The sequence below is a fragment of the Mercenaria mercenaria genome, chromosome 19 (genome assembly GCF_021730395.1).
Source record: "Mercenaria mercenaria strain notata chromosome 19, MADL_Memer_1, whole genome shotgun sequence".
Taxonomy (NCBI): Eukaryota; Metazoa; Mollusca; class Bivalvia; order Venerida; family Veneridae; genus Mercenaria; species Mercenaria mercenaria.
Window position 1 is genome coordinate 26,842,944 of NC_069379.1, and position 8,454 is coordinate 26,851,397.

The window sequence follows — 8,454 nt, forward strand, 5'->3', positions numbered from 1 at the left end:
AATATCGTTTTCAAAACACAAATTATCTTGTCTTAAATTAAAGTCTGTTTCAAATAAATTCATCAACCAAGGTACTGATTTCAAATCCTGAATGTTGGAAAAGTCTTTTTCAAACCAAAGTTCCAAATCGACAGATTTTTTCACATCGTAATACTTTTTTTAAGATTATTCCGGAAACTATAAGCAAATTTTAGGTTATTTAACATTGTTCTGTACAATACGGAGATATATTTGGACGAGTACCCAGCTTGGAAAACCATATTGGACGGGCTCGTCCAATATGGTTTTCCCAGGTCCAATATGGTTTTCCAAGCTGGGTACTCGTCCAAATATATCTTGTATTGTGCAATACGATGTTAAATAACCTTTTTATTCTATATCTTTTTTATTTACTTTTTATTAAGAATAATTAACTCAATATTGTTTTTCTGCCTTTTCTGATTTCAAGACGCATAATCAAACTCTCTGCATAGAGCGGCTACTTCCCCCGATTTACATTCGGAACATTTTTAAGCGTGTCGGGCTTATCGTATGTTTAACATGGGAACCAGCCGTCCAAATACAGAAAAAATATAGGATTTTTGTACGCACGTGCGTCCAATACGGTAATATATTGTACGGTCACGTGTTGTAAATAAACGTTCACGATTGGATAAATAAAATAGATATAGAATAAAGACTGATATCACGGCGGGGAAACGTACATCGGATATATGCTTCTTCTGAGAAAATACAACAAAAAAGCAAACGAACTGAGAACTATTCCAAATCTGCCATTATTCGTTTTTTGCTTTTCTTTTTATTCTTTTTTGTTTGATTTGATACTGTTTATCTATTATTCAGATGAGAAAAAAAATACCTCGGGAAAAAAATCTCATTATAAAAATATTGTGAAAAAGTGCAGGAAAACACTTTATCCCTGTATACGAAAGACCCGTGGTGACATTTCAACTTCATTATTTCACGCTTTCTGCTTCATGATTTCACGATTTCCACTTCATGAATTCACGAATTCACGATTTCTGCTTCCTGATTGCACGATTTCCACTTCATGAATTCACGATTTCACGATAAAACTTCACGATTTCGCGATTTCACGATTTCCACTTCATGAATTCACGATTTCACGATTTCCACTTCATGAATTCACGATTTCACGATTTCCACTTCACGATTTCACAATTTCACAATTTCCACTTCATGAATTCACGATTTCACAATTTCACAATTTCCATTTCTTGATTTCACGATTTCACCATTAAATTTTACGATTTCACGAATACACGATTTCCACTCCAAGAATTCACGATTTCTCGATTTCACGATTTCATAATTATAGTACAATTTCAACTTTTCGCGATTTTATTAGTCACATGACTAAAGTATGACGTAGAAAACCGCGGTTGATATTCGCTACATGTAAGATGGCGTGTTATATAATTGTACAACCAGGTTTCGGTACTGAAAGTGAAAACTGGCCGAAAATGCCTCAACTGATGAGGAAATAGACTTACAAACAATACTTTTAGAATGCATTATTGCTTAAAATGTGAAATTGTTCCATTCCCTTTTTTCGGTTTTAGTAAGCTCCTCATCTTTGTGCTATTAAATGAAAAGCGATGCATCTTATTCCCATGTAAGCTATTGCCACCTGCTGTGTAAATGGTATGCAAACTGAGTTGATCAAGAGTACGGCCTTACCACGAGGGCCGTTTAAAACGTAAAAAAAGCGGCTTCGAGGCGTGAAAAGAATATCATGACATACAAGATATAAATTCAACCCATGCAAGCATTCTCTTTTAAAATGAACTGAAACCAATGTGTCTTGGGACGGAAAGACGGATTCCAAAATAACGGACTGACGGACGGACAACTGCAAGGCTTAATGCTCCGTAGCCATAAATGGCGTGGGCATAATAAACATATTTATATATTTTGGAATTAAAACAGTAAAGCTACTTGGGCATCTTATTTTGTTCATACCTGTTTTAGTGTTGAAAGTACCCAATACTGTGTTGGTACAGGCACCAATATCCCTCCCCAATCTCCACACAGACATATGCAGGAGTATAAACTCATCCTCTGTAACCCAGACCATTCATTACGTTTACACTTCATTGAATGGAGAGTAACGGAATGGATTGGCCAGAAAGAACAAGTGAAATCAAGAAATCATGAAATCGAGAAGTTTAATGGTGAAATCGTGAATTCAAGAAGTGGAAATCGTGAAATCAAGAAATCATGAAATCGTGAAATCATGAAATCGTGAAATAATGAAGTTTTTTTTTTCGTGAAATCGTGAATTCGTGAAATCGTGAAGTGGAAATCGTGAAATCAGGAAGCAGAAATCGTGAAATCGTAAATTCATGAAGTGGTAATCGTGAAATCAAGAAATCGTGAAATCAAGAAATCATGAAATCGTGAAATCAAGAAATCGTGAAGTTTTTTCGTGAAATCGTGAATTCGTGAAGTAGAAATCGTGAAATCTGGAGGCAGAAATCGTGAATTCGTGAATTCATGAAGTGGAAATCGTGAAATAATGAAGTTGAATGTCACCACGGGTCTTTCGTTGTACAAGCTGTTATCGATACTTCTTTATTTTATGTACATTTCCAGGAGCATTATATTTTCACATTTCTGAGAAACATAATTTTGTTACACTTTTGTTTATAGACAAATGTATATACATTTGAAATAAGAGCTGCAAATACCCATGTTCAAAATTCAGCAAGATTACATAGTCAAGTGTGAAATTGCAATGTCTTTAAAGACAGCATGGGGTGCAGTTGTACTATGCTTGTAAACAAAGATGTAGCCGAGTTTAAATGATGAATGATACATTGTATAATTAAGGTACAACTGTTTCAGCATATGTACTGAACCGGTTACGGTCAAAATAAATATCAAAGGAAAACTTTTAGATATGAGCCGTGCCATGAGAAAACCAACATAGTGGGTTTGCGACCAGCTTGGATCCAGACCAGCCTGCGCATCCGCGCAGTCTGGTCAGGATCCATGCTGTTCGCTATCAAAGTCTATTGCCATTAGAGAAACTGTTAGCGAATAGCATGGATCTTGACCAGACTGCGCGGATGCGCAGGCTGGTCTGGATCCATGTTGGTCGCAAAGCCACTATGTTGGTTTTCCCATGGCGCGGCTCAAATATCAAAGGAAAACTTTTATATATTAAAACAGACAGACATAAGCAAATGACAGGTTCAAGCCGACGAGAATGTTCGGAATAATGAGAAATGGGGCATACGTCGTAGTACAGTAAGACAGCGTACATTTAATCAATTAAAGACGAGACTGAAGTGCATTTAATAAATGATTTATTCCGCATGAAAACTATCCCCGGTACATTGTATGGCTATCCCCGCAGCATAAGAGTCAAACCGAGTACATCTTGATCACTTTAAACATTGCAAGGCGTGAAACTGCACGATTCAGATCAAAATCTTTGTAAGGTATTATCTCACCGGCCGTACGTCATAGGCAAAATACATCATTCATGTATTAATTATATTAACAGTTTCATTTGTGGATAAGGTAAATAGTCGTTGGTACAACAACCTCTGAGTGAAAAACGACAGATCTTGTTTATCTATCACTTTTTTTGGCTATATCCTGCCGTGGGTATACGGCAAGAGTCCATTGTCTGTGGTATGCGAGCAGTTTGATAGTCAAGTATACGAAAGGGGAATGATAGAACAAATCTTAACAAAGAATACAAAAGTATGAGCAAATCATTTTAAAATACTATAGCGTATTTTATTTACCACACTGGAAAAAAAGACAGACCAGGGTTCAAACATGTACGTACTTGATGTATATCCTTATTAATTTTACATGAATACTTTACATGTGTGTTACATACAAACCAAACATCATACCCATTCCCATTTGTTCTCGATGAAAAGATTATTTATATTCAGTGTTCAATACTTCATAGTATTTATTCAACCCGATGTATTCAGATTTTCTAAAGGGGAGATAATTAAATTCTCTCCTATTTTCTATACAATCCTTTTGAATGTTGTTAAAGAAAGAGAAAATAGGTGATAGAATCTATTAGATAAATTACAACACTTTAAAGGTCTATTCTAAATGTATGAATCTTCTAATCTATAGATCATAAAGAATACTATTAGAGATTCGAGTACACATTTAATTTTAATCATGATTCAAATAGAATGAATATTTCATACTTTTTTTAAGAAGGATGAAACACCGGTTTATGGATAAATATGCCTCCAAGTTCAAGTTTTCGAAATTCGGAAAATGCTGTCTGCAGTTATCAGTTACAATAGGCAGAATTTTTTTCAAAGTGATTCCGTTAGTTTATGGTAGTTTTTATTTATAAAAACACTTTTTAGTCAATAAAATATGTAAAACAAAAGTAATGCTATATATTCAGGGAAATTTGAAATAAGATAGAATGGTTTTAGTTGTTCTTATGTCATAAACATGAAAATATTCACGTAAACAATCCTAGATTTATCATTTTAAAAAAATGTTTAAATATCATTTTTGCAGAAATTCTACACAAAATTTACTCGAAAATGCCTTTATCCTAACCAAGATACCATGGTTTTATACCAGCCTATCAAAAAATTAAATAAAAACTGAAAATTTAAAACTTTTTTTATTATCGAAAATGGCTGAAACTTTCGACTGAAAATACCAAAATATCAAAGTCGTTTTAAAAATAAGAGAAATCAAGAAAAAAAACTTGTTACGAAAAAAGCTGGATCAAAACTGTAGAAAAATTGTATATTCAGAAGGCAACATAAAGATGAGGACTACTTTTAGAAGCTAACGTCCAAATTACCTCCCTTTTATTCATAATATACAGTATAAAACATTTTGCCTTATATAAGAAACTGGTTTTGGTTGTATAAAAGGTAAACATCAAAGGGAAAAAAGAGAAAATAATCCTATTTCGAAAATAAAACAAAGTTCCCCCTTACATGAATCTGAAAGTTTCTTTTGCCAAAATTCAAAATCCTCAAATTTCTTGAAAATTAAGAGATACATTTTCTAGATTGTTAAAAGGGACTGGTTAATGAAAACCATTTGTCAGGTTTGAACAGATGTGATATTTTATAATGACACACGTATATAAATATTTGAAGAAATTGATATAATTGCGTCTGTTCACACCAATATGCGAGTTGGAACATATGTAATGTACCGAAATGAATCGGCGGTCTAGGCATATGGTTGGGTATATGTGTCTATTTTTGCCCATATGCAAAACAAAAAATGATTATATATAATTTTCTCACCGGCGCCGAAACATAGTTATTGAATATAAATACGACAAAATAAAGGTGTCAACTCGCCGTGTGTAACAGATGCATGTATATAATATTATTATCTGATTCGTCTCATAAGTTACTCCAAATTTTTACACATTACAGGTGGTCAGTTAAAGCAAAAATAATGACATTTTCACTTTGAGAAAAAAAGGTCTGTTACACTGAGCTAGGTACCTTTTATAAATTTATGTTTCATATAATTTTATAACTCTGTACATTGTATTTCTTTTGAATTCTATTGAATTTCCATGTTTATACCTCCTTCTGATTGCTGTTACAAGAAGAATCAACAGACATTGTATAGATACTGGCGAACATTCGAGATTCCCACTCAGTCATAGACCTATTTTCCACAAGACGTCCACACAGATACATTTGCTTCAACAAATCGAATTGAAAAGACTGAAATGCAAATGAAGTCATCTTGGCATTTCCGCATTTCAGTAACTGGCCCGCATTACAAAACAACGTAGTCAAACAATTAGTCTTTTTATTTATCCAGTGAGACTGACAACAGAAAATGCTTAAAATAAATAAAATTAAGAGATTCATAATTATTTTTAAGGCTATCAGCTTATAATAAAGATATATCTTACAGCATTATGCATTTAGATATAGTACTTCATTTATGAGAACTATCTGTGTGCTGCCGCTTGGGAGACATCTTTTTGCGTAAATATGATATCGTGATATCTCTTAACGTTCTCTTTCGTATAAGAGGAGAGATCAGTTGGCGTGAAGGAGCCAGCAGTGTTTTAATGTAGTTCTGTAAGCAAAAGCGTTGGCATTTTATTGAAAAGAGACAGCTTGAGGATGTAAAGTACTAGTAGTAGTATTTTTCGAAAGAGAGGACAAAAAAGTAAGGAAAATGACTGATCCTAGATACAAATTAAATTTCATACCAATCAGAAACGCTCAAATTAATTCGCTCCAGCTTGGGGAGAGGTCTGTTGAATTGAAAAAAAGAGATACCTCGTTCCATTACAATGATAGCGTTACCATAGCGTTACCATAGCGTTAAGCAGACAACGCAAGCAACTCTTTTTGGTTTAAGCGTAACAAGACACATGCTACATCTTGAAGTAAGACTGAGCAGAACACTTCTGCCGCAGCAGGCACACAACGTTGAATCAACGTTGAAACTTGGTATTGACGTCGATCAACCTTATTTCAACTTTCAGCAACCATAGGAGGTGCTCTGTTGCTGTTTGGTCGCTACCTGACGTTGAATCGACGTTGAATATTGGTCATGTTTCAACCTTCTTGCAAGGTTAAGATCAAAAGAGGTGCTTTGAAATTTGTTTAAAGTTCGGTACTGACTTGCCTAACTCGTACACTCATATTGCCGGTATGACATTAAAAGACATGTTATTTATTGTTGCTAGTGAACATGTGACATGCTACATTTTTACATATCTTGATTATGTCTCCTACACCCATTGTGGTGGGAGACATACTGATTTACACCTGTATGTGTATGCGCGTGTGCGTGCGTGCGTGCGTGCGTGCGTGTGTCTGTCTGTCTGTCTGTCACAAATATTGTCCGCGCTCTAAGTCGAACATTTCTCATCCGATCTTCACCAAACTTTAACAAAATACGTTTGCCAATAAGTCCTCGGCCAAGTTCGATAACTAGCCAAATCGGCCCAGGCACTTCGGAATTATGGCTCTTGAATTACCTAAATTACTTGTGCCAGTGCTACAGGTCTTGATGCATGGTTGATACAAAATGGAGAAGAAATGCCAATCTAGATGATAAGCAGTTGTGGGAGACATGCTCTTTTCTAAAACGCAGCTCTAGTTAAGTTTGAGATTTTAGTTAATTGTACAGTTATTAGTAAAATTCATAATTACAGATATATATATTTCGACTTAATTAAGATAGTTACTCTATAACAGTTTCCTCGATTTTCATTAAATAAGTGTAAGATATAATCGAATTTCCAAGTTCAAAATATCACCCGTAAATAAAAGGTAAATTAGAACTAAACACAATCCAGCTCGAGAATATGCGCACAATAGTCTAAACAAAATCACAAACACCGAAAATAATTGCAGACAATTTCTCCTTTACTTCTCTCATGGTTTTTAGCATGCATCTACTATAAGCTCTTTATAAACAGAATTAGTGTGTAACCTTTTAAGGGATTGCTCGCATTCCCTTTGTACCTATCGGTCATTTATCCCATGATATCCTAATTCTACACATTATCATTTCTTTTGCAAACAAAATTCTCTAACATTTCTGATGGTATTTTGTATACATCTTTAATGTTATAGTTATAACAGTTGTTAGAAAGGAGAAAAAAATGAAAGACTGTTCGTGCTTTCTTAAGTACACTAGATATTATTCTGAGATGCACTTATGAGTATAACACACACTGTTTCTATGTATAATGGCTATGGAAGAGCATTTAGTAAACCTGACTAGAAAATTAAACGTACAAAGTAAACTACAAATGCCAGTTCAAATAATGAAAATTTTATAAGACTTGAATTTTAGTTGTAATGATTTATCAATATTTAGCCAAATTACTTTATACTTTTAGAAAAATGCTGCACACGATTACTTGAATGAGGATGACTGGACATAAATTTGGACTTGATTCAGTTGTTGTTGGTTTTTTTTTTTTTTTTGGTTTTTTTTTTTTTGTTGTTGTTGTTGTTGTTTTTTTTAATCCTGAAAATATGAAGTGAATAAGTCCTGAAAACCATTTATCAACGTTATTTCAATGTCTAGCCAATCCCAATTTAGTAGTTACTCAAGTCCTTGACCAACTATCAGATCTGTAGATATCAAGCCATTGACAATACGGGATCTAACAATCAACCTAAAGTACATAATACTTGGTTGATTTCAACATGACCCCGTGTTCACAACACATTTTTCGGTCTCAGCTGAGTTTGAGTTTGAAATTTTAATATCAATTTTACTAAAATTTCAAGGTTAAATTCAAACTGAGACTGACCATCAGTACTGAATCGCCACTTGAAAATAGTTATTAACATAAAAATTTAGTTTTAAAAATGCTATTTAGATATAAATGAGAAATAAAGTTTCATTATCAAACTCAGCTGAAACTGAAAATGTTTTGTGAACACAGGGCCTGAATTCAATGTTAAATCAACGTTG